Raw genomic sequence first — 27,761 nt, forward strand, 5'->3', positions numbered from 1 at the left:
GTAAATCCAATGAGTAGTTTTTGTTTGATCGTGGTGAATATTTTTTATGCAGTCAGATAGACGATCCTTGCACCAGGCTCCAATCCTTTCTGATGCGCCGACGACTCTTGTATGTAATGATCTGTATGGAATTCAAACCCAGTCCTCCGTTTTAGATAAGGGAAAGTCACACTGATAGGGCAGTTGTGAGCAAAATCCGCGTTATGTGGTGAAAGGGTAGGCCCTGTCATTCCCAATACCTTTTAATGGGCAAGGCACCTATTTTAACCGTCATGTTGTATCCACATCCTCTCACCAAAAGCCAAAGGTACGTTCTCCAAAATCTCACATAGAACTCTTTGCACGAAGCTCAAACACATTTGGCCATTCAGACGGCCTACTGCATCATGACTTCCCAGCAGTCAGTATCGACCTCCTTGTTTCCTTGTAGAAAATAAAGAACTTGCATGTAGAAAAAGAGCTCAAAACTTTTAAACTTGTACGGGTGGCGATTGGAAATAAGGTGGAAGACAGTAATGTTAGACAAAGCGGTAGACAAGTTCAGTTCCAAATCTCCTTAAGCTGGCTTCTCAGACCCCAGGTTCCCTACCTCAAATTTTTCAGTGTCTTGTTACTTTCTTTACGGAAACATCATGCAGAGTCACATTTTTCAGCTGCCATTCATTATACAAAATACAAGTTTTGATTCAGTCTTCCTGAAATATTTTTACGATCACTCCGACGACTGTATTGTGAGCGAACCGTGTTACAGTACTGTTGGTCACATCTGATAAGTCGTTTGTAGAGGGTGCTACTGCTAGGCTGTTCACTTCGGATGTTTTCTGAATCGTTTGAGATATCGTAATTTTGTTTTCAACCAGATAAATTATGAAAAAGTCCTCACCAATGTATGTCGGTATCAATTTACTGTATTAATTTCAGCTACTAGTTCCATCGTTCTAAAAAAGACCAATTCAACGGCATTTCACTCATCAGAACCCGATGACAGTTTTCGTTGTCATTATAATATTTAGAAGAATTTAGGTAGTTTAGAGAGTCTGCTTACAAAAGGGGAACAGTGGAGGTTAATTTAAAAGTGACCATAATCACGCTTGGCTAAGTATGGTTAGACCAACACAGCAACTGGAAGTCAAAGAATGTGGCATCTAAGGGCGATTCGCCAGCTAACTATTGTCATAGTTGTGCTCTTGTCACGTCAAGAACGTTATAAGAAAGGTGCACGTTGAAAAATGAATGGATTTTTCAAGCAGGTAATTACGAATAGGAATAAATAATAACTTCGCATTATGAGTTTACTGTCGAGATACAAGCTTACATTGTAAAATTATATCGCAAAAGATCGTGGTATTAAACATTGCCCTTAAGTTTCATTTACGTCATGAAGTGTTAGAAATGCCCATTGTCTTCTGCAATACATACACTCCTGGAAATTGAAATAAGAACACCGTCAATTCATTGTCCCAGGAAGACGAAACTTTATTGACACATTCCTGGGGTCAGATACATCACATGATCACACTGACAGAACCACAGGCACATAGACACAGGCAACAGAGCATGCACAATGTCGGCACTAGTACAGTGTATATCCACCTTTCGCAGCAATGCAGGCTGCTATTCTCCCATGGAGACGATCGTAGAGATGCTTGATGTAGTCCTGTGGAACGGCTTGCCATGCCATTTCCACCTGGCGCCTCAGTTGGACCAGCTTTCGTGCTGGACGTGCATACCGCGTGAGACGACGCTTCATCCAGTCCCAAACATGCTCAATGGGGGACAGATCCGGAGATCTTGCTGGCCAGTGTAGTTGACTTACACCTTCTAGAGCACGTTGGGTGGCACGGGATACATGCGGACGTGCATTGTCCTGTTGGAACAGCAAGTTCCCTTGCCGGTGTAGGAATGGTAGATCGATGGGTTCGATGACGGTTTGGATGTACCGTGCACTATTCAGTGACCCCTCGACGATCACCAGAGGTGTACGGCCAGTGAAGGAGATCGCTCCCCACACCATGATGCCGGGTGTTGGCCCTGTGTGCCTCGGTCGTATGCAGTCCTGATTGTGGCGCTCACCTGCACGGCGCCAAACACGCATACGACCATCATTGGCACCAAGGCAGAAGCGACTCTCATCGCTGAAGACGACACGTCTCCATTCGTCCCTCCATTCACGCCTGTCGCGACACCACTGGAGGCGGGCTGCACGATGTTGGGGCGTGAGCGGAAGACGGCCTAACGGTGTACGGGACCGTAGCCCAGCTTCATGGAGACGGTTGCGAATGGTCCTCGCCGATACCCCAGGAGCAACAGTGTCCCTGATTTGCCGGGAAGTGGCGGTGCGGTCCCCTACGGCACTGCGTAGGATCCTACGGTCTTGGCGTGCATCCGTGCGTCGCTGCGGTCCGGTCCCAGGTCGACGGGCACGTGCACCTTCCGCCGACCACTGGCGACAACATCGATGTACTGTGGAGACCTTGCGCCCCACGTGTTGAGCAATTCGGCGGTACGTCCACCCGGTCTCCCGCATGCCCACTATACGCCCTCGCTCAAAGTCCGTCAACTGCACATACGGTTCACGTCCACGCTGTCGCGGCATGCTACCAGTGTTAAAGACTGCGATGGAACTCCGTATGCCACGGCAAACTGGCTGACAGTGACGGCGGCGGTGCACAAATGCTGCGCAGCTAGCGCCATTCGACGGCCAACACCGCGGTTCCTGGTGTGTCCTCTGTGCCGTGCGTGTGATCATTGCTTGTACAGCCCTCTCGCAGTGTCCGGAGCAAGTATGGTTGGTCTGACACACCAGTGTCAACGTGTTCTTTTTTCCATTTCCAGGAGTGTATTTGCAGTCGCTGGTGCAAGGGCTTCTGGATAAACTAAACAGATTCCTACTGAAAAAAAAAACGGAATGTTCTTTATTAAATTGAGAACGACGCGTATCGTCGCGATAGGTCACCTTTAGGTTCTGTTAAAAAAAAAAAAAAAAAAAAAAAAAAAAACAGATTTCTGCCGAAAGCATCCGTTAAGGAAGCATGATTCCGGATTTAATGGACTAATTTTCATCAGCTTCTTCTGTATCTATGACCGTGATGCAACAATGTAATGTTTGAAATCGGGCCGACGGAATCTGTGCATAGAATTGACCTTTGAGTTTACCCCAGAGAAAAAAGGTCCAGTGGTATCAAATAAGGAGAAGGAGCAGGCCCGCCGATCATGTGTTGACGTGTTATGCAGCGACCAGAGAACATCTGAATAAGCGCATTCCTGGCAACAGGTGAGAAGAGAGCAAGACAATGCTGGTAGTTTATACATCTATGTATTACAAGTAGTAATAGGAAAGCAGATGTAACAAATTGTTCGTATCTTTCCCCTGTTATGGTTTCTTCATCGAAGAAAGCAGCAGTCATGTGGTCTATAATAATTTCGTACCAACTTTCACACTCTGTTCCCTCTTAAGGATCAAAATTGCTCAGGCAGTCGTAGTTCTCAGTGGCTCAGTAATACATATTACTTACATCAAAAAGAGAGCTTCCCTGAAGAAAGAACCTGTCGTCCTGATGGCGCATCAGAACAGGGTGACAGAATTCCATGCGTCTTCTGCAATCTAGTTGGTTAATGTGTTGGTGAAATGACTCGCGATATTGACGGAAGCAGTATCCTCGGAGATTGTTAACAATGCAGAACGCTAGAATGACTTACAACACATGCGCTGGTACGAGCAAGAGCTGCCCCTACATCTATTGCGTTTGCTACGCTCTTTCTAGCTTGCTCCTTACACTCTATGTAGCATTCCAGTGCCTTTGAAACAACGTTGTTTTGCACATTCGCTGAACTGTCTTCTTGGACACCGTTGCTGGGAATACCTTTGACTGTACAGCTCAAACTGCTCTCATCGTGTGGAGAAGTAGCACGTGTAGTATCTAGTAGCTTGTTAAAGACTTGTATTTTTTTTTAATTTAACCAGCACTCGACACACATGAATGACACAGACAAAATACAAGATACATGCCCCACTGTGTCCCTTTCATAAAGGTATTGCAAAAGTACAACACTTTTTTTTTCTCCTGATCCGACGTGACGTATGTTCTTGTTTCGTTATGAAATCACGAAATTCCACGTAAGACAGCAGTCTGTCTTACATTCTAAATACATACCGGTAACTCTTAGTTCTGTTGTTGTTGTTGTGGTCTTCAGTCCTGAGAGTGGTTTGATGCAGCTCTCCATGCTACTCTATCCTGTGCAAGCAGCTTCATCTCCCAGTACCTAATGCAACCTACATCCTTCTAAATCTGCTTGGTGTATTCATCTCTTGGTCTCTCTCTATTATTTTTACCCTCCACGCTGCCCTCCAATGCTAAATTGGTGATCACTTAATGCCTAAGTACATGTCCTGCCAACCGATCCCTTCTTCTAGTCAAGTTGTACCACAAACTTCTCTTCTCTCCAATCCTATTCAACACCTCATTAGTTATCTGATCTACTCATCTAATCTTCAGCATTCTTCTGTAGCACCACATCTCGAAAGCTTCTATTCTCTTCTTGTCTAAACTATTTATCGTCCATGTTTCACTTCCATACATGGCTACACTCCATACAAATACTTTCAGAAACGACTTCCTGACACTTAAATCTATACTTGATGTTAACAAATTTCTCTTCTTCAGAAACACTTACCTTGCCATTGCCAGTCTACATTTTATATCCTCTCTACTTCGACCATCATCAGTTATTTTACACCCTAAATAGCAAAACACCTTTACTACTTTAAGTGTCTCATTTCCTAATGTAATACCCTCAACATCACCCGACTTAATTCTACTACATTCCATTATCCTCGTTTTTCTTTTCTTGATGTTCATCTTATATCCTCCCTTCAAGACACTATCCATTCCGTTCAACTGCTCTTCCAAGTCCTTTGCTGTGTCTGAGAGAATTACAATGTCATGGCTAACCTCAAAGTTTTTATCTGTTCTCCCTGGATTTTAATACCTAATCCGAATTTTTCTTTTGTTTCCTTCACTGCTTGCTCAATATACGGATTGAATAACATCGGGGAGAGGCTACAATCCTGTCTCACTCCCTTCCCAACCACTGCTTTCCTTTCATGTCCCTCAACTCTTATAACTGCCATTTGGTTTCTTTAGAATTTGAAAGAGATTATTCCAGTCAACATTGTCAAAAGCTTTCTCTAAGTCTACAAATGCTAGAATCGTAGGTTTGCCGTAGTTCCAAGTATCGTAATTTCTCTGAAACTAGTAATCAGATTTAGGAGCGTGAAACGTTGTCAAATTCGTCTCGTGTAGAACTCATGCTAGCAGCAGAATTACCATAAATAAATTTGAAAAAGCGAAGTCGATAATTGTCCGTCTGTATTTATCAGTCTTCTGACTGGGTTGATGTGGTCTTCTACGAAATCCATCTTCTGCGCCAACCTCTTCATTTCAGGGTGATACCTGCACACTCGGTCGTCAATGACTTGTTGGATGTATTCCAATCTCTGCCCTTCCGTACAGCTTTTATCCTCTACAGTTACCTCTAGTGCCACACATGCTACTCCCCTGATGCCTTAACACATGTCCTATCATTCTGTTCCTTCTTCATGTCAATGTTTTCTGCATTTTTCTTTCTTCACCAGTTCCTTATTCCATATCTTCTCAGTCTACTCGTTTTTTCTATATTCTTCTATAGGACCACATCTAAAATCTCTTGATCATCCTCTTTACTGATTTTCCATTGTCCATCTTTCAATGCTGCGCTCTAAACGCACATTCTCAGAAATTTCTTCCGCCGATTATACCGAATGTTTGATACTAGTACTCCTCTCTTTTCCAGGATTCTGTACTCTGAATGTTATCCTTGATTAACGTTCACCATGAATTTTAAAGCCACTGCTGAAACTTCCTTTTACAGTCGTTATTGCTTCTTTGACGTACAGATTGAACAGTAGGGGCGAAACACTTCGCACAGCCTTTCACCAATTTTTTGATCCGAGCAATTCGTTCTTGAGCTTCCAATGCTGTTGATACCTCCCGGTTCTTGCACATATTATACATCACTCGTCTTTTCCTGTAACTTACTCTAATTTCTCTCAGAATTTCGAACGTCTTGCACCATTTCGCACTGTCGAACACTTTTTGCAGATTAACATGTCTTGATTTTTCTTCAGCTGTGCTTCCGTTATCGATCGCAAAGTCAGAACCGCCTCTCCGGTGCCTTTACATTTCCTAAAACTAAAGTAATCGTCACTTTTATTTTCCATCCTTTAGTACATTATTCTTGTTAGTAGCTTCAAAACACGAGATGGTAAGCTGCCCTTGCTATCTTCGTAACTGAGTGGATGGTATTTTTCAGAAAGTATGATGGAATATTGCCAGGCTCATACCTATTACACACAAGCTGGATAGTTCTTTGGTTGCCTCTTCCCCCATTATTTTGGGAATTCTGATGGAGTGTTTTCTATCACTTTTGTTATAATTTATCTCATGTCTTCGAGAGTTTTTTTAAATTCTTATTGTAATACTGAATCCCCTATGATTTCCTTGTTGACTCCAATTTCTTCTCCTGTCACGACATCAGCCAACTCCTTCCCCACACAGAAGCCCTTAGTGTACTCTTTGTACCTATACTTCCTTCTCTCTGTGTTTAACAGTGGATTTCCAATTGCACTCTTAATGTTACTATCCTTGCCTTTTAATTTCACAAGAGGTCGTTTTCACTTTTCCTCCGGCAATAATTTCTTTTCCGATTGCTTCACATTTTTCCTGTAGTCACTTCGCCTTGGTAGCCCTGCCCTTTCTGTTTATTTCATTCCTAAGAGCTGTATTTTGCTGTATAGCCGACTTTACATGAACGTTCTCGTACTTCTTAATTTCCTCGACCGATTGAAGTATTTCTTCTGTTACCCAAGATTTCTTCTCAGTTATCTACCTTGTATCTGTGTATGACTGTCCAGCATTCCGATCGCTCTTTTTAAAGACATCTACTCCACTTTAGCTGGACTGTCTACTCTGGCATTCCTGGTCACCGTAGCCACATCCTGTATTTAATATAGCTATCAAAAGATTACACGTCGTTGACGACTTTCTCATAATTCGATTGGGTGGAAACACAATTACGGTATCTCAGACGGTTCAGAATACATCCAAGGTGAACAGTTTAACTGAATAAGCTGATATGTACTGAAAACACTAGAGGTCCTGTTACATTTCCTTGGGCCCCGCCAGATAATATTTTCCTTATAGTGGATCGTTCGTTACCCAGTATAATATACTAGCTTTTGTTAGTGAAACGTACTTCGCGCCAGTCACGTATCTCCGAAGATAGCCCCTGTGATTGTACCTCGGTTATAAAACGACAATTCAGTGTAGTATCGAATGCCTCTCGTAAACCAACCAAATGTAGAATACGTTACCAAGCAAGAAGCTGGCAGTACTAAGGTTCCACCCCGCAAAAAGCATAACACTTTCTCCAGAAAAACACAAATTTATTCAATCAAATATTTGGTAAGAATATTTTTGCCAAGTTAAATTTGAAAAACTCATATGAATGCAAGAAAATAAGCAATAGTTTAATAATCGATATCTTAAAAATTTTCAACTGAGGTTAAAAATCCAGACATTACATACAGGTTCCGTCTCAAAATATTTTCAATAACGGCAGTGCGAATTGACGTATTACTAGAACAGGCAGAAAGAAATTACTGTTCTCACACGATTAAGCATCAATAACCATTTAGTTGACACTTCAGTTAACCCTGTAAGCATAACAGATTAAGTAATGACACCTGTCCATTTTCGAAGGATGATGGTGTAGTACAGTTGGTTCAGACTGTGCAACATCTGCAATGGCTGAAAAGTCTCACTAGGGAGTGGCAGTCCCTACCTCAGTTTGGGCACTTGAAATGTGAAGGACTTCCACCAGAGGCCGTTCTTCCGTCTTCCCTCTTCCTGATGTGTTCTTGCATGTGTTCCTTCTCTGCAAGCTCAATCCCGTTGCTCACAGCTTGCCACCATCTGACACGGTCACCAGCTGTATTTTCCCACTGACTCGGATCGATGCTGGCCTTGGTCAGATCTATGTTGCAGACAATCTTGAAGCGAAGGTGCGGACTTCCTGCTGGTCTCACACCCTCCCGAAGTTCTCAGTACAGCAATTTTTCGGTATTCGCTCAGGATCCATGCGTTTGAAATGTCCCAGCCACCCTTGAAGTCGGTGGCTCAGGAGTGCATGAATGCTGGTTGTGCTTGCGAGCCGTAATACTTCGGTGTTGGGTACCGTGTCCTTCCAGGGGATCTGAAGGAGCCTCCGGAGACAATGGAGATGGAAGCTGTTCAGTCGGGAATCGTGATTAGCACGAGTTGTCCATGCCTCACAGCTATACAAAAGGGAGCTCAGAAGTTTGCAATTTCATTCTTAATGTGAGTAGTCCATTCTTCCATACCCTCTTTTTCAATCTACCCATGACAGCTGATGCTTTTGCGATTCTGTTGGTAATATCAGTCCCCACAGACAAGCTACTACGTATCGTAGATCCCAAGTAGGTAGAACGCTGATGGATGTAAGGTTGTCGGTACCCTGCGCCATGATCTTAGTCTTTTGGAGGATGATAAGACCAAATTTTCCACATGCATGTGATAACTTGTTGATTAGATACTGCATACTCAGCTACCAGAGCTGCATTGTCTGCATATAAAAACTCGCGAATAACAATTGTATTGACTTTGGAATTGGCCTTGAGACGGGAAATGTTGAAGAGATTATCGTCAGACCTTGTATGTAAATACACTCCCTCCTCACAGTCTTCAAAAGCAAACCTCAGCAGAAAGGAAAAGAAAATGCCAAACAGAATAGGAACTAACACACACCCCTGCTTTACACCGGTATTTACAGATAATGATTCCGATGTTTTGCCGTTGAAATAGACTGTTGCTTGCATTTTCTCATAGAAAGAGACAGTTATTCGTAAGAGTTTAGATCGCATATGAAACTTTCTTTATTTGGGCTGCTTACTAGTTTCGGATAACGGTCTAGCCATCTTCAGGTTATAAAACATTATCGAACAGTGTTAGTGTCACTGGGGCTTCACTGACCGTTAAAACATTCCCTTAAATGACTACATCCATATGCAATTACAAACACGTTTCCATATTTCATGGCCAGTTAAACAAAGGCATTACGTCGCAACAGCTTAGTAGCTGGTAAAAACCATATGTCAATTCTTAACAGAAATCATTATATATCTCTGTAACGAACTGATGTAAGGACTAATTGTGTCACTAAGTTGTAAAAGCGTAACGGCTTTCTTCTATGACCATCGTTCAATTAAACCGGTCACGCACGATGGAAAGCTATTTTTAATTATGTATGAATGTTGTCATTTTAAGAAAGATTTTAACCATTTGTGAAGCGGTAATGATATCAACATTCATTGAGAATCTTTTATGTCTAGACTGCCACTTGTGTTTAGATGACCGGCCGTAGTGGCCGTGCGGTTCTACGCGCTACAGTCTGGAGCCGAGCGACCGCTACGGTGGCAGGTTCGAACCCTGCCTGGGGCATGGATGTGTGTGATGTCCTTAGGTTATTTAGGTTTAATTAGTTGTTAGTTCTAGGCGACTGGTGACCTCAGAAGTTAAGTCGCATAGTGCTCAGAGCCATTTGAACCATTTGTTTCGTTGCCTAGGTTGTTAATCGTAACTAATAATCAATCCCAATTAAAAATGTTTCATGTGCCATCTTCACTTCATGGGTTTTCAATCCTTAACGTAAGTAACATAACTATAAAATAAAATGGTTCAAATGGCTCTAAGCACTATGGGACTTTACATCTGAGGTCATCAGTCCCCTAGACTTACAACTACTTAAACCTGAATAACCTAAGGACATCACACACGTCCAAGCCCGAGGCACGGTTAGAACCTGCGACCGTAGCAGCAGTCCGGTTCCGGACTGAAGTGCCTAGAACGGCTCAGCCACGACGGCCGGCAAAGTAACATAAACAACCCCTCAAGTACATCAGTGACATATTGCTACATGTGTTATAAATATGTTGCGAGTATTGAAGTAGTCAAACTAGGTGTTAACTAGAATACAAGTCTCAGCCAAGAAATAATCTACAACGTACGCTGCGATAACTCAGGGTAGTGTTATAAAAGACTGCACAAATAAAATTTAAACTACGCCCACATAACTTCAACTATACAGCAAGTAGCAAAATTGAACTTGCATTAATACTGAGTACCTAACCTAACCTGACCAAATAACTTACACAAAACCAACAGAAACAACATTCGTAAATTACCTACAGGATTAAAACCGAATAGAGAGAAACAACTGCGGCCTAAACAATATTAGCAGTGTACGTTAGTCGAATTGAGACCGGCAAACTCATTAAAGAAATGGAGGTTCATCCTAACCTAAGGCATTAAAACAAGCATGACACGCAGAACTCTATCGGCCAGCGAATAGCTCCTAATAATTATTCGTACAGTCTTCACACTAACATCCTCACCAATCAGCTCCTACAAGGCTACCTGACTACCGCTCAGTATCCCACTTAAAGCATGAATTCTGTTGACACTAACAGTAGAAGAAGTTGCAAAGCCATCTTCCGCCAAATCCAAGCGACTTGCTTCTTGGACATGTTAGCTGGTAGAAAAGAGAACCAAACAGCCGCTCTCGAGTGATACTCAGTTTCGGCAGACCCTCATAGCGTCTGTGTTACACACGCCTAGCAGCATTTGTCCTAGGATGGCTATCCTGCAGTTACTTATGGAAAACGACTGAAAGCGAGTTCATGTGCATCGCCATTACGTCGGCACGGCAGAGAGCGCGTATGCCCCCTGATGGGACATAGAAGAGGCTGTTGCGTAGCTACGCAAGCAAAGAGATTGAATTTCTAGGAAGCTAGGATGGAGAGTGATGAGGTGCTGGTCTTCATTAAAAACCACAATACTTTAAACCAGTTTACTTAAAATATTAAAAGCCCAGAATGTGGAAACTGGTTTGACATTTTCATTTATAATACAACTCTTTTGTAATGGACTATAGTAAATAATAGTCTTAATCAGAATGAATTTAACTGAAAACAACTCCAATCAAAATCAATTATTAAACTCATATCTAAAAACTTTAAACAATTTAAATAATTTCTACAGCAAATACTAATGCGTGATCTTTAAATGTATAAACCCTCACTGTTTACAGATGTGCTTTGAAAAAGAACACATATAAATTGCAATTTCCTGAATCCGTGACAATGCAAGGCTTATGTACAAAACGAAGACCCAGTGGAAGTGTGGTCACAACCAACTACCTTTGTTTACTGTGGCGCACGCTTGCACTTTCAAGGCTTTTACAGTAGAGTAAGCTACTTGTAAAATGTATTTGTGGGGACACGCAGCTTCCAGATTCTTAATAGTCGTAAACATGGCCCGTAGTAGGCTATAATGTGATGTTTATTTAATCGTTCGATTAGCTAATTTCGACTAATCGTCATGAAAAAGAAATGGTACAAATGTGCTTGTCAATGTCACTTAGTCGACAGTAGCTAATCGCACGATTAAATAAACACCGCATTACAGCCTACTACGGGCCATGTTTGCATTTATTAAGCTACATATGACCACCCCCCCCACGAACCATGGACCTTGCCGTTGGTGGGGAGGCTTGCGTGCCTCAGCGATACAGATGGCCGTACCGTAGGTGCAACCACAACGGAGGGGTATCTGTTGAGAGGCCAGACAAACGTGTGGTTCCTGAAGAGGGGCAGCAGCCTTTTCAGTAGTTGCAAGGGCAACAGTCTGGATGATTGACTGATCTGGCCTTGCAACATTAACCAAAACGGCCTTGCTGTGCTGGTACTGCGAACGGCTGAAAGCAAGGGGAAACTACAGCCGTAATTTTTCCCGAGGACATGCAGCTTTACTGTATGATTAAATGATGATGGCGTCCTCTTGGGTAAAATATTCCGGAGGTAAAATAGTCCCCCATTCGGATCTCCGGGCGGGGACTACTCAGGAGGATGTCGTTATCAGGAGAAAGAAAACTGGCGTTCTACGGATCGGAGCGTGGAATGTCAGATCCCTTAATCGGGCAGGTAGGTTAGAAAATTTAAAAAGTGAAATGGATAGGTTAAAGTTAGATATAGTGGGAATTAGTGAAGTTCGGTGGCAGGAGGAACAAGACTTCTGGTCAGGTGACTACAGGGTTATAAAAACAAAATCCAATAGGGGTAATGCAGGAGTAGGTTTAATAATGAATAGGAAAATAGGAATGCGGGTAAGCTACTACAAACAGTATAGTGAACGCATTATTGTGTCCAAGATAGATACGAAGCCCACACCTACTACAGTAGTACAAGTTTATATGCCAACTAGCTCTGCAGGTGATGAAGAAATTGAAGAAATGTACGATGAAATAAAAGAAATTATTCAGATAGTAAAGGGAGACGAAAATTTAATAGTAATGGGTGACTGGAATTCGAGTGTAGGAAAAGGGAGAGAAGGAAACATAGTAGGTGAATATGGATTGGGGCTAAGAAATTAAAGAGGAAGCCGCCTAGTAGAATTTTGCACAGAGCACAACTTAATCATAGGTAACACTTGGTTTAAGAATCATGAATGAAGGTTGTATACGTGGAAGAACCCTGGAGATACTAAAAGGTATCAGATAGATTATATAATGGTAAGACAGAGATTTAGGAACCAGGTTTTAAGTTGTAAGACATTTCCAGGGGCAGATGTGGACTCTGACCACAATCTATTGGTTATGACCTGTAGATTAAAACTGAAGAAACTGCAAAAATGTGGGAAATTAAGGAGATGGGACCTGGATAAACTGAAAGAACCAGAGGTTGTACAGAGTTTCAGGGAGAGCATAAGGGAACAATTGACAGGAATACGGGAAAGAAGTACGGTAGAAGAAGAATGGGTAGCTTTGAGGGATGTAGTAGTGAAGGCAGCAGAGGATAAAGTAGGTACAAAGAAGAGGGCTGCTAGAAATCCTTGGGTAACAGAAGAAATATTGAATTTAATTGATGAAAGGAGAAAATATAAAAATGCAGTAAATGAAGCAGGCAAAAAGGAATACAAACGTCTCTAAAATGAGATCGACAGGAAGTGCAAAATGGTTAACAGGGATGGCTAGAGGACAAATGTAAGGATGTAGAAGCTTATCTCACTAGGGGTAAGATAGATACTGCCTACAGGAAAATTAAAGAGACCTTTGGAGAGAAGAGAACCACGTGTATGAATATCAAGAGCTCAGATGGCAGCCCAGTTCTAAGCAAAGAAGGGAAGGCAGAAAGGTGGAAGGAGTATATAGAAGGTTTATACAAGGGCGATGTACTTGAGGACAATATTATGGAAATGGAAGAGGATGTAGATGAAGACGAAATGGGACATACGATACTGCGTGAAGAGTTTGACAGAGCACTGAAAGACCTGAGTCGAAACAAGGCCCCCGGAGTAGACAACATTCCATTAGAACTACTGACGGCCTTGGGAGAACCAATCCTGACAAAACTCTACCAGCTGGTGAGCAAGATGTATGAGACAGGCGAAATACCCTCAGACTTCAAGAAGAATATAATAATTCCAATCCCAAAGAAAGCAGGTGCTGACAGATGTGAAAATTACCGAACTATCAGTTTAATAAGCCACGGCTGCAAAATACTAACGCCAATTCATTACAGACGAATGGAAAAAGTGGTAGATGCAGACCACGGGGAGGATCAGTTTGGATTCCGTCGAAATGTTGGAACACGTGAGGCAATACTGACCTTACGACTTATCTTAGAAGAAAGATTAAGAAAAGGCAAACCTACGTTTCTAGCATTTGTAGACTTAGAGTAAGCTTTTGACAATGTTGACTGGAATACTCTTTTTCAAATTCTAAAGGTGGCAGGGGTAAAATACAGGGAGCGAAAGGCTATTTATAATTTGTACAGAAACCAGATGGCAGTCATAAGAGTCGAGGGGCATGAAAGGGAAGCAGTGGTTGGGAAAGGAGTGAGACAGGGTTGTAGCCTCTCCCCGATGTTATTCAAACTGTATATTGAGCAAGCAGTAAAGGAAACAAAAGAAAAATTTGGAGTAGGTATTAAAATTCATGGAGACGAAGTAAAAACTTTGAGGTTCGCCGATGACATTGTAATTCTGTCAGAGACGGCAAAGGACTTGGAAGAGCAGTTGAACGGAATGGACAGTGTCTTGAAAGGAGGATATAAGATGAACATTAACAAAAGCAAAACGAGGATAATGGAATGTAGTCAAATTAAGTCGGGTGATGCTGAGGGAATTAGATTAGGAAATGAGACACTTAAAATAGTAAAGGAGTTTTGCTATTTAGGAAGTAAAATAACTGATGATGGTCGAAGTAGAGAGGATATAAAATGTAGACTGGCAATGGCAAGGAAAGCGTTTTTGAAGAAGAGAAATTTGTTAACATCGAATATAGATTTATGCATCAGGAAGTCGTTTCTGAAAGTATTTGTTTGGAGTGTATCCATGTCTGGAAGTGAAACATGGACGATAACTAGTTTGGACAAGAAGAGAATAGAAGCTTTCGAAATGTGGTGCTACAGAAGAATACTGAAGATAAGGTGGATAGATCACGTAACTAATGAGGAGGTATTGAATAGGATTGGGGAGAAGAGAAGTTTGTGGCACAACTTGACTAGAAGAAGGGATCGGTTGGTAGGACATGTTTTGAGGCATCAAGGGATCACAAATTTAGCATTGGAGGGCAGCGTGGAGGGTAAAAATCGTAGACGGAGACCGAGAGATGAGTACACTAAGCAGATTCAGAAGGATGTAGGTTGCAGTAGGTACTGGGAGATGAAGCAGCTTGCACAGGATAGTGTAGCATGGAGAGCTGCATCAAACCAGTCTCAGGACTGAAGACAACAACAACAACAACAACATGACACACCAAATACTTATAATCACAAATACAATTATCATAATCTTCCAATTAAATAATCAAGCCTAATTTCTACAGTCCAAAGTATCAAAATTGAAGACGATCTTTAGATTATTACAGAACGGTCATAGCTGAATAAGTCATCAACTTCGACGTATTCTGCTTGAAATAATTTTCCAACGGCTCAGGACATTTATAAGCTACGAACGAAGTGCTGCTTAACCGTTACTGTAAGTCAATAGCAACAACATTCTCCCGGCACTCGAGTCATAATTACACAGAAACATTTAACAAATGCCAACGTTTTCTTATGTGTAAGGCTGCAAGAAAAATGTTATTTGATATTACTCTTCATTCTATATACGGCTTATATCGCAATACACTCTCACAGTGGGCTCTTATTACAAACTGGTTACCAGGATGATAGACAGGTAAGCTGCCTAGAATTGACCGAATAACTTCTTGAAAGAACATAGTGAAGGAGACGCCCTCCCTTGTGTCACCGACACAGTGCGCCCGAAGTAAGATGGTCTTATACCTTAGTAGGAACCACGACAAGAAAAAATTACGTTTGGGAGGTAATATAATTTTAGAAAATCACATGTGTTTGCATGAAGTGTTAGTGACTTTCGTTTATTTGATTAGTTACTATTTTTAATTAAATTTAATTATTAAAACAAACATATTTTAAGTATAAACAAGTAAACGAAGAAACTCATAGAGGTTTCCTGCAAATGTATGCCCGTCGTGATTTGCGAAGCACCTTGTACATGCAATCTGGTAAGGTACCCGGAACTACTTTGCACCTCAACGCTTCGAGCTGTGCAGACACAGCGACAGGCTCCATATATATATATATATATATATATATATATATATATATATATATATATATATATATATATATATATATATATATATATTGTTTGTCGTAAATGAAAGACGCCTTTTTCCTTATATAGGCGTCTTTTATTTACGACAGACAAAATTAGAATCTACATCCGTAGCAACAACAGAACAAGAGTTTCTTCTAAACTATGAAATACAATTTGAAACTAATAGTATAATGATAGATAATAAAGAAAAGAAAAACATAACCAAAACCCACACGCCATCCCATGTGCATGGCCTATCTGCGTACAGATTCCAAATTGATAAAACATTTTGCAGCGTGAGGAGTTCCATGGCGGCGGTCATCCTCTGCCAAGTACTCACCAACTGTGAGGGGGATTATAGAAGTCACAGCGCAAATACACTCCTGGAAATGGAAAAAAAGAACACATTGACACCGGTGTGTCAGACCCACCATACTTGCTCCGGACACTGCGAGAGGGCTGTACAAGCAATGATCACACGCACGGCACAGCGGACACACCAGGAACCGCGGTGTTGGCCGTCGAATGGCGCTAGCTGCGCAGCATTTGTGCACCGCCTCCGTCAGTGTCAGCCAGTTTGAAGTGGCATACGGAGCTCCATCGCAGTCTTTAACACTGGTAGCATGCCGCGACAGCGACAGCGTGGACGTGAACCGTAGGTGCAGTTGACGGACTTTGAGCGAGGGCGTATACTGGGCATGCGGGAGGCCGGGTGGACGTACCGCCCAATTGCTCAACACGTGGGGCGTGAGGTCTCCACAGTACATCGATGTTGTCGCCAGTGGTCGGCGGAAGGTGCACGTGCCCGTCGACCTGGGACCGGACCGCAGCGACGCACGGATGCACGCCAAGACCGTAGGATTCTACGCAGTGCCGTAGGGGACCGCACCGCCACTTCCCAGCAAATTAGGGACACTGTTGCTCCTGGGGTATCGGCGAGGACCATTCGCAACCGTCTCCATGAAGCTGGGCTACGGTCCCGCACACCGTTAGGCCGTCTTCCGCTCACGCCCCAACATCGTGCAGCCCGCCTCCAGTGGTGTCGCGACAGGCGTGAATGGAGGGACGAATGGAGACGTGTCGTCTTCAGCGATGAGAGTCGCTTCTGCCTTGGTGCCAATGATGGTCGTATGCCATGCAGGTGAGCGCCACAATCAGGACTGCATACGACCGAGGCACACAGGGCCAACACCCGGCGTCATGGTGTGGGGAGCGATCTCCTACACTGGCCGTACACCTCTGGTGATCGTCGAGGGGACACTGAATAGTGCACGGTACATCCAAACCGTCATCGAACCCATCGTTCTACCATTCCTAGACCGGCAAGGGAACTTGCTGTTCCAACAGGACAATGCACGTCCGCATGTATCCCGTGCCACCCAACGTGCTCTAGAAGGTGTAAGTCAACTACCCTGGCCAGCAAGATCTCCGGATCTGTCCCCAATTGAGCATGTTTGGGACTGGATGAAGCGTCGTCTCACGCGGTCTGCACGTCCAGCACGAACGCTGGTCCAACTGAGGCGCCAGGTGGAAATGGCATGGCAAGCCGTTCCACAGGACTACATCCAGCATCTCTACGATCGTCTCCATGGGAGAATAGCAGCCTGCATTGCTGCGAAAGCTGGATGTACACTGTACTAGTGCAGACATTGTGCATGCTCTGTTGCCTGTGTCTATGTGCCTGTGGTTCTGTCAGTGTGATCATGTGATGTATCTGACCCCAGGAATGTGTCAATAAAGTTTCCCCTTCCTGGGACAATGAATTCACCGTGTTCTTATTTCAATTTCCAGGAGTGTAGTTCGCAAATAGCTGTCGGTATCGGGGTGTAGGCTCAAGTGTGCTATGACTTTCCTGGAGAAATTACCAGTGATCAAGCACCATTTTCTCATCATCTCGAAAGAGATAGTATATGGACATGCCTTTAAACCATGTGAGAGCGTGAGTCTTTGCAGGTGAGAAATAAGTATCCTCTGGACAGAGCCGTGGCTCAACTATGCGAGGCGCGATACGTAGGTAGCAGGTGAGGATCGTCTGCACTAGCAGCCATACCTCTAACGCCGATCCACAAGTTTAAAGGTATCCGTCAGTATCCACGAGGTGGCAACATGGGCAAAGGGGGGAATCCGTCATCCCAATTGCTTGCAGCCTTTGTCATGTTACAACCTTCCCGTTCACCACATGGTGACGTAGCATGTGAAAACTGCTGGATTTGGACGGTTTACTCCTGTAACTGAAATATCAGATCTGAAGATGGTCCTGAATGAACCGAAACCGGTCATATGAATAAAAAAAATGCAATCAAGACGGTGTTTAAGTAACAGTATGTCATTCTCGTCCGCTTCCTCTGTATTCACCTCGTCGTAAAACCAGCGATAGTGATCTGCAAAGGCTTCTGTAACCGCCGCGTGACTCATTAGGACCCTACCACCTGGCAATATGAGGTCCGTGATCAGCTGCTGTCGGCGTCGGCAGCTGTCGAGCACGATGTGATGCATGGACGGGTTTTCTCCTTCCGCTCGGTCTTGATGACTTCGCGACCGCACGACGACCCCCTCAAAACGTTTCTTCGTAAGAAACAATACTTTAGCTATAATTCGGCGACTTTCCATTTGTCTGCTTGGAGACGGTGGTTGGGTGGCGAGTTTGAGGAGCATCGTGTAATAGAAGTCCAATGTGTGACGATTCCACGCTGCGATATCTTTTCCGAATTGAATTAGCACACGCCGAAATGCTGGTTTTGCGCATTCCACCCACCATGCTAGAGTCGGAGGTATCGGGGAAGACGGCGTTCGCAATCCATCCATGTGTTGGCGATAATCTGACGGCATTCCCGGGCTTGAAGATGTGCCACATACAGCTTCCAAGATCCTCGGCTGCTCCATATCCGCTGCTTCTGTAGAGTGAGTGTGCATATGAAAGCGCTGTGGTTGGAGAAGGCAAGCGACCAACGTTCGGCGTCCAATACTCCCGGCGCTAGAGCTCGTGAGACATTAATGCGGTCTAGGGGACTGGCTGAGTGACTAGCAAGGTATGCCAGTCCGGGACGGTCCCCATGCGTTGTCTCCCACGTGTCGGTGAGAACCAGGAACCGAAGTTCTTGACAAGTCGAGAAATGGGGGACCTGGTCTTTGGGGTGGAGCACACAGTTAAAGTCGCCGCCGAAGATATATTGATCGAAGCGACTGATAAAGAAGGAGGCGATATCCTCCAAGTAGAACGGCGATCGCTTGTGGCGTTGGTCAGTTCCTGATGGAGAGTAAACGTTAATGATGCCCATGCCCAGTGCTGTCATCGCCAGCCCCCTTCCTGAAGGAAGGTAAGTCACTTCTTCGACAGCAATTCCGTCGTTCACTAGTATTGGGTACCGGTGCCATTTCGGTCCGCCGGTGACATACGTGTCACATAACCTTAGAAGACGGGGAGGGTCGCTATGTACACTTCCTGCAACAGGGCAATGTCAACATCCGAAGAACGAAGCATATCACGCAGCATCTGGATCTTCACCGCCGTTCGTACCGTATTGAGGTTAAGCGTGGCGATACGATACGCTTGTTGCGGAACCGCAGGTGCTAAGTTATCCATTGAGAATGGAATTGCCTATGAAGCTTCCGACTGTATTGACATCTCCACATCCCCCAACCCAAACCTCACCTGCAGTCATTTCTGGAGTGCCGGCGCCAATAGCGTGGGTCCTGTTGGCGTAGCATGCGTGGTGCCGTCGTCGTCGTGCTCATCAGCCCACGTCGGGGAACTCAAAGCAAGATTGGCTTCCCAAACTCTCGCAGGACACGGCATGGGTGCTTGCACTCCAGAAGGTGGTGGGCAGCATCTGCCCTGCGTGTCGGCATCCGATTGTGCCACTGTAGATTTATGTGGTTTGTCCTCAGTTCCGTTCGGTGGTGCCACACTGTAGCAAATGACGGCTGCCTCTGTAATAGCGTCCTCATTGAAGGTGGATTCGTCGTCCTCTGGAGGCTTTGTCGCATCCCGTTCGGACGTTGCTCTACGCCTCCGCTTCCGTCGCAGAAGAGAGCGTTGCTTCATGGTGTGTCCTTCTATGTCAGACGATGGCAACGATTCACGACGTTCCGGAACAAACGCTACCGTACGCACAATAAGCGAGTCTACGGCCATGCTATGGGCATGTATCTCGTTATCCGTCGACGGGAGCGTCGGCATCGGAGTTGCATCCGTAGCTTGTGAAACTGGTGTCTCGTCATCTCCCTGTGTTGGAGGATGGAGCCGCGACCCAACAGTGGATGACGGCTGTCGTGGTGAAGTGGTAGTTGTTGTGAGGGCTGCTGCATAAGTCACGGGAAGCAGCGTCGGTTGCGATGGCGGGTCCGCGTCAGCCGGTGGCAGTTGAGTGATTCGACGTTGGATACATTCGGATCTGAGGTGTCCCTCCTTCCCACAACCAGAGCAGGTCTTCGGTTGCCCGTCGTATAAGACGATGGCACGTCAGGCAACGTGCCAAATTTCTAGTAGTTTACTGTCGAGTTGTGATTTTCACACACAAATGTCTTATTCACATCTTACAGAAACTATCAGTACGTCAATCAACAACCTATCAAAACACGCTGCTAACGGGAGTCAAGTAATTTACAGCAATTAAACAGTTTAAAAAAGTCTTTTAAAAACGGCAATCAAATCATTTATAGCAATACAACAGTTTAAAATTTAAAAAAACAACACTGAAGCTAACAGTACGGCAACAACAGCCTTTCAAAGAACGCAGCTAAAGGCAAGCAAGTAATTTATGGCAATACAACAGTTTAAAAAATTTAAAGAACATTACTAAAGAGGCTACTAAAGTAAATACAGAACTTTGTTAATAAAGTACGCTGAGGTAGTGAAGCTACCAACACAGCCATTAAAAAATCAAAGGTATCAGCAAACACACGATTAATTGCAGTAAAGGAATGGAGGAATTTACAAAAGTTTTTAAACAAAAGTGTCCTGGAATATCATTAGAACATAACAGATATGACGGACCCGTATAAGGCGGTCACAAATCACCCACTTAGCGATGCTCAGGCTAGGAAGAATACTGACCAATTTAAATACGCCCGTAAACACAATTGCCACTCTCAGGCTGGTCACTCCACCGACCTTTAGCCAGCGAAAATTTGTAATAAGATAGCTTAACTTGCTGACAGAATTAGAGCTAACCTCGTGCAAGGAAACATTACACCACACAGTCGTGAATGAGCGACCACATGATCAACCAACAAGTAGTATAAATTTACTCATAACACTAGAGAATAGCGAAACAATTAAACTCCCAAAACTGCACCTCCCATCGGACAGTAACGAGAGGAGGAGGAGGAAAGATCACTGTCTTCAATTACACCGGTGCCGGGGACAGGAAAACCCGATCGCCGCAGGCCACAAGGCAGAAGAGATATTGGCTACGCAAACTTATTACTTAATGATTAAACCTTCCACTAACTTAACTTGCGATTATGCTCGAACAGGTAGTACACGACCTCCGATGGCAAGGATCCACACATCCGACCGCGCACGCGTCGCCAGTGTACCCAACACTCCGCGGTCACGTGACAACACGCTCTGTCACCGGAGTTCACGTCTTCTCTGGAACGTTGACGGGTGGTGACCGCTCCTTCATGTGGTATCCCCTCTTTAAACTCCAGTGTTGAAACGGAGGACTTAAAGAAGCTTGTTAACCTCCCACCAAGGTGAAATGAAGAGCAACTACTCGTGGGGCGATTCTGTATACAATCAACCGTCCGGAAGCTTTTCCGTCAACAACTCGACTCGCTCGTTACACACAACCGCCAAACATCACGTGGCGACTCGGTACAACCACCACGCTGGTCCGCGCTGGCGAGCCACACTGCCCTCCCGTGTCCTCTAGACTCTCTCTGAGCGCACGCCCCTACTTCCGCGCCAGCACACAAAGTTACCACCGGTCAAAGACCTCACTTCCTCCATAGCAGTTTCCCGGAAGCAAACGCAGATATCGATAGCAGAGAGATAAGACAACCAAGCAGCCACTTAATGACAGACAATATATCAAACAAACATGTCAGGGGAAGAAAAGGAAAACAAATGCAATCTAAATACAAGGTGTAGCACGAGTCGATACACAGGCCACGCAGAATGCTGATTCTCAGTCCCCGAAATTCGCCAATTTTGGTTAGTGATGAACCCATCCAAATGAAAGTGGGCTTCGTCTCTAAACCAAACCGTGCATCCGCATTCTAATTCCCATCACACCCCGAGGCCAACTGTTCAGTTTGAACGTCCTACCGCAAACCGTTCAGAAGTTATGACGACTTTCTTTCATATAGTTGAATAATTCTCACTCTGTACCTAGTTCAGGACAGCGTACACCAGTCTGGTTGGTGTTACTGAATAAACAGTTAACATCTGTTGACAAACACGTCTGCTGGTTATGTCTCTTGCCTCTTCTCTATGGGCGGCAAGAGCGATGGTGAACACCTCAGCAAGTGTGTGTGTGAGCGGGGCTCTCGGAGAAGAGCCCAACACCGCCTCGGTGCGGGGTGAGGAAACCGCAGAATCCGGGCGCAGTGATAAACGCCGAACGTGCCTCTCCGCAGAATCAAAGCCCGGCGCAAAGCCCTCTCTCCGGCGCGGGCGCCGAATCACATTCGCAATTTTTCTGCGCTAACGGTGGACACGCGGGCAACACACGGAGGCGAACTGCCGGTAAAGAATACGCGGAACAGAACGATCGAGTGGCTCGCACGGGGGAACGAGGGAAACACGAGAATAAATGATGGATGATCTCATGAATGATAGATGAGCGCTCGAGGCTGCTGGGGGCCGGTCTGGAAAATAAGGAAACACTGGTCTGGGCGCGCAGTCGATAGCAGTGGCCGCACGCACGGCCAGCGCGATCACTGGTCACGGAAGCGCGGTGGCCCTGAGGCGTGGGTAACCACACGCCTCCCAGAAGACCGGGCCGCTCACGGCTTTGCCCCCACTCCGCCTGGGCGTGTCTGATCTCCTGTCATGCATGCTATCGGGGCTTAGATTCGCCGCACTGGTGCTGTGGAAAGGTTCATCTACACTTAAGCCCCAAAGAATCTGATACAAGCATGCGTATTCAAATACAGAGATGTCCGGCAAGGAATATACAAGACAAGTGTCAGGCGCAGTTGTTAGATCGGCTACTGCTGCTACAATGGCAGAGTATCACGATTTAAGTAAGTTTGAACGTGGTGTTACAGTCAGCGCACGAGCCATGGGACACAGCATCTCCGACATAGTGATAAAGTAGGGATTTTCCGTTACGACTATTTGACCAGTGTACCGTGAATATCAGGAATCCGGTAAACATCAGATATCTGAAATAGCTGCGGCCGGAAAAGCATCCTGCAAGAACGGGGCCACGACGACTGAAGAGAATCGTGCTACCCTTTCGCAAATTTCTGCAAATTTCAATGCTGGGCAATGAAAAAGTGTCAGCGTGCGAACCATTGAACGAAACATCATCGACATGGGCTTTACGAGCCGAAGGCCCACTCGTGTACCCTTGATGACTACGCGACACAAAGCTGTACGCCTCGTCTGGGTCCGTCAACAACGAAATTGGACTGTTGATGACTGGAAACATGTTGCCTGGTCGGACGAGCCTCTTTTCAAATCGCATCGAGAGGATGGACGTGTACAGGTATGGAGGCTACCTCATAAATCCGAGGACCCTGCTTGTCAGCAGGGGACTGTTGAAGCCAGTGGAGGCTCTTTAATGGGTGGTACGTGTGCAGTTGGAGTGAATTGGACCTGTGATGCGTCTAGAAACGACTCTGACAGGTGACACGTACGTAGTTATTCTGTCTGATCACCTGCGTCCATTCATGTCCACTGTGTCTTCCGACAGACTTTGGCAATTGCAGCAGGACAGTGCAACACACCACACGTTCAGAATTGCTACATAATGGCCCCATGAACACTCTTCTGAGTTTACCCACTTTCGCCGGCCACCAAGCTCCCTAAACATTAACATTCTTGGGCATATCTGGGATACCTTGAAACGTGCTGTTCAGAAGAGATCTCCAGCCCCTCGTATTGTTACGTATTTATGGACAACTCTGGAGGATTCATGATGTCAGTTTCCTCCAGCACTACTTCAAACATTATTCCACTCCATGCCACATCTTGCTGGGGCACTTCTGCGTGCTCGCAGGGGCCCTAGGTAGGTGTACCAGTTTCTTTGGCTCTTCAGCGTACATCTACAGCCTTTGTATGGTGAATTGTGAAGGGTACCTTGTACCACTACCAGTCATTTCCTTTCCTGTTCCACTCGCAATTGGAGCGATGGAAATTGACAGTCTATATGCCTCTGTACAGACCATAATTTCTCTTATCTTTTCGCCGGGGTCCTTATACGAATTGTGTGCTTGTGACAGTCGAATCTTTCTGCAGTTAACTTCAAATGCGAGTTCTTTGAATTTTCTCAATTGTATTTCGCAATGACATCGTCCTTTTCTCGCCAGAGATTTCCATTTAAATCCACGAAGCACCTGCGTGATGCTCGCATTTTGGTCGAACCTACCGGTAACATATCTAGCACCGTGCTTTGATGTCTTCATCTAATCCGACCTGGTGGCTTTCCTAAATACTCAGTCACCATCCGAGCAAGGGTCACTCTACTTTTCTATTAGCAGTCTCCTTTACAGATGAACTTCACTTCCACAAAATTGTCCCAATAAACCGAAGTCTGCAGTGCGCCTTCTCTACTACCGTCCATAAGTTGTCGTCCCACTTCATATTGCTTTATCGTCTAGATGTTCAATGGACTTGAGTGTGTCACGCACCACTCTACTAGTGCCGTATTCAGACTTAAGGAGAATATTTTTCCTACTCATTTGTATTAACGTACATCTTCCTACTTTAACAACTGCTATTTATCACAACAACATGATATTCTATGTGTAAGTACCCACCAACAATCACTCAACGACTACACTCTCCCTCCCGCCACATCATCATCACAAAACAGCCACAGATTGCTGATCGCTCAGCCCGTCAAATCAGTTATGTATTCGGAGTAAAAGAACGGTCTATCACACTTCCCTGTGGCACTCCTGACCCTTGCCTCTAATGAACAGTCGAGACAACGTACTGGCTTCTGTTACTTAAGAAATCTTAGTGCCACTCACGTCTGTCGGAAACTAATTCGCATGTTCATACCTTTTTTAACAGTCTGCTGTAGGACACCTCGTCAAAGACTTTCCGGAAATCCAGGAATATGGAAGCTGCTTGTATCCCCTCATCCACGATTCGCAGAATATCATGTGAGAAAACGGATAGCCTAGTTTCGAACAAGCTGTGCTCTGTAAATTCGTCATTATTTGGGAAAAGAAGCTCTTCCGTGTCAAGGAATTTTTTCGTGTTCGAATTCAGAAAATAATCATGAACTGTGCATGTTATCAAAATTTTGTACAGTAATCAGACAGCTGTTTTAATGTTTGCGGAAATCAAATAAACACTTTTCACTGATGACATTGATATATTCGATCTGAAAGACAGATGAAAGGAATGGACACTTTCTTCAAAAAATATACATCGGTATATTGGAAGCTTGTAGTAATTCGCTCTGTTGACGAGGAAAAGATAATTGCTGAACTTGAGCAGGACAGCTGACAGCGAGTGTAACCTATATGCCAGTGGAAGCATTAGGCTGTCAGGGCTGCGTGTGACTTTCGAGTGGAGCGGAAAGAACATGTCTATTTAGTGCCTTGATCGTGTCGTGTTTTGTACCTATGAAACAGCATTTGCGGGAAGTGTTCTGCTTTCACCTCAAGTAATCTACTGCGGAACGTAATCGTCCAGTAATGGAAGCATATGGAGAACATGTTCTGTCTGAAATAATGTGCAGAGACTGGTTTTGACGACTCAGAGACAACGATTCTGAGGTGAGCGTCCTGGTCGGTGCGATGTGTCGCGATATGCTGCAGCAGGGTGACGGTGGAGCTGATCGCCACGAAGTGTCATTACTTAAATGGCTCTCTTCCTGACAAACGCCCGTAATACGCCCAGAGACATGATAAAGTCATTCCGATTCATGATAATGAGAAATCATATCTTGAAAAATAAGTGAAGAAAGCCCTGAAGGGACTTCGATGTGATGACTTACCCCAACCGCCGTATTCTCCAGACATTTCCATTTGCTTTCCTTTATGCAGCAAGGCCTTTCTAAAGAACACTTTAAATCTTTTACAGAGCTCTAAAACTAGTTACAAGGTTGGAATTCGTCAAAAGAAGCAAAATTTACTACCCGAAAAGTGGGAAAACGTTGCAGCTGCCGAAGGACACTACTTCCAGTAAAACATCCTATCCTATTCTATTAAAACAAGCGTTTGTTTCCTGTCCAACTAACAGCGAGAATTAATTCAAGAACCCAATAAGTAGTACACCTGTACTGGACTGCAGTCAGATGAACCAGTGTACACTGGGTAACTTAGTTTTTTACATGACAAGATGGGTATAGTAATAGAATTTTTATCTTTGCGTGACAAAGTAAAGAAGTACAAACGATATAAAAAGAGAGCTGAGCACGGCGAAACCAGTTTTTCTCGAATAGGTGAATATGTAACGTCGATTGTAGCTTTCAGGGTCAGGAAGAGTTCTCTGGCAGTATTTTTCTGTAATGTGGCATGCTGTGAAAGTGGATGTCATACGACAGACACCACAAACAGGAACAGAATACAAGTTCCGAAATGCGAAGCTACCAAAGAATGCTAACGGCTAAATTAGGATATCCAATGAAGAGCTAATTAATCGAATTTGGAAGAAAAGACTCGGATGTACCAGAGTGAGGACTTACATCGTAGCAGTCTTAGCACTTGTATCTACGATTAAGTGTAGCTGGTATTAAGAAGGATCAGCTTTGAAGAGCTAGATGCACATGAATGCTTTAGACTGTGCTTCCGATTCTGAAGTCCGCATCATTCTAAAATCGTCTACACTACCAAGACCCTATGAATGTCCATTTTTTCTTTCCAGACTACCAGAGGAAAGAATTGCTTTCCATGCACTACAGATCATTTCGCACTTTTCTTCTGACCTGTGCCCTAGACATTAGCCGTCATTGTAAACCTTAAAGATCGTTTAGAGTCACTGCCAATTTATCTCCCAAAACAATTCACTGTCAGAAATAGTAACAACTCCCATTCCAAGATCTGAAGAATTAATGGACCGTATACCTGGTAAACATTATTTTCTCTGAAATCGGTATGCATTTGGTACTTTCTCCAAACGAAAATATGAAAATATCGTGAGAGACACACCTTTAACTGTTTGCAGTATCAGCATTCATGCAGATAACCCGCGTTACTTGACACAATTGATATCCCTCACCTCGTGAGCATCTGCACGTTGTTGTAACAGGATTAAGTGGACAAAACCACAAAGATAACCTAGGAACATCACTGAGCGTCTTACTCGAGAACGGTCTTGAAGTAACAGAGAGTCAGTCGATTGTGTAGCCAATTACAAAGGCACTTGATCGAAGAGGTTGGAAAAGGACTTTATGATACAATTTGTCAAAAAGAAGACATATGCTTATTGATCATATCTTAAATACAGCAAGCAGATCGAAATGGTAGTAAGATGCAGAAGTTATGCGCAATACAAGGTCGATTAGCGTGTAGAACAATACCACACTAATCAATGCAATATCACCAAAAAGTTTCACCTCACTCAAAAATAGGTTCCTTCATTAAACACCCATCAAATTGTATATCCACGTTTCTTACACTAAATAGTCACATTCATTGCCTAATGACGTTGGAGTTCTTCATTAATAGAAATTTACTGCCCTTTCAGCTTAAGATGAGAGTGGTGTAGCCCTATGAAGCACACTTCACATAAAGGGACGTCAAAAATATTTTATAGACATGTGGTAGTATCATCGAAATGGCGTAACTTTGGCGGTGATGTCTGGTGAGACTATCACTTACTACCTAACGATG

This window comes from Schistocerca gregaria, chromosome 6 (genome assembly GCF_023897955.1).
Source record: "Schistocerca gregaria isolate iqSchGreg1 chromosome 6, iqSchGreg1.2, whole genome shotgun sequence".
Taxonomy (NCBI): domain Eukaryota; kingdom Metazoa; phylum Arthropoda; class Insecta; order Orthoptera; family Acrididae; genus Schistocerca; species Schistocerca gregaria.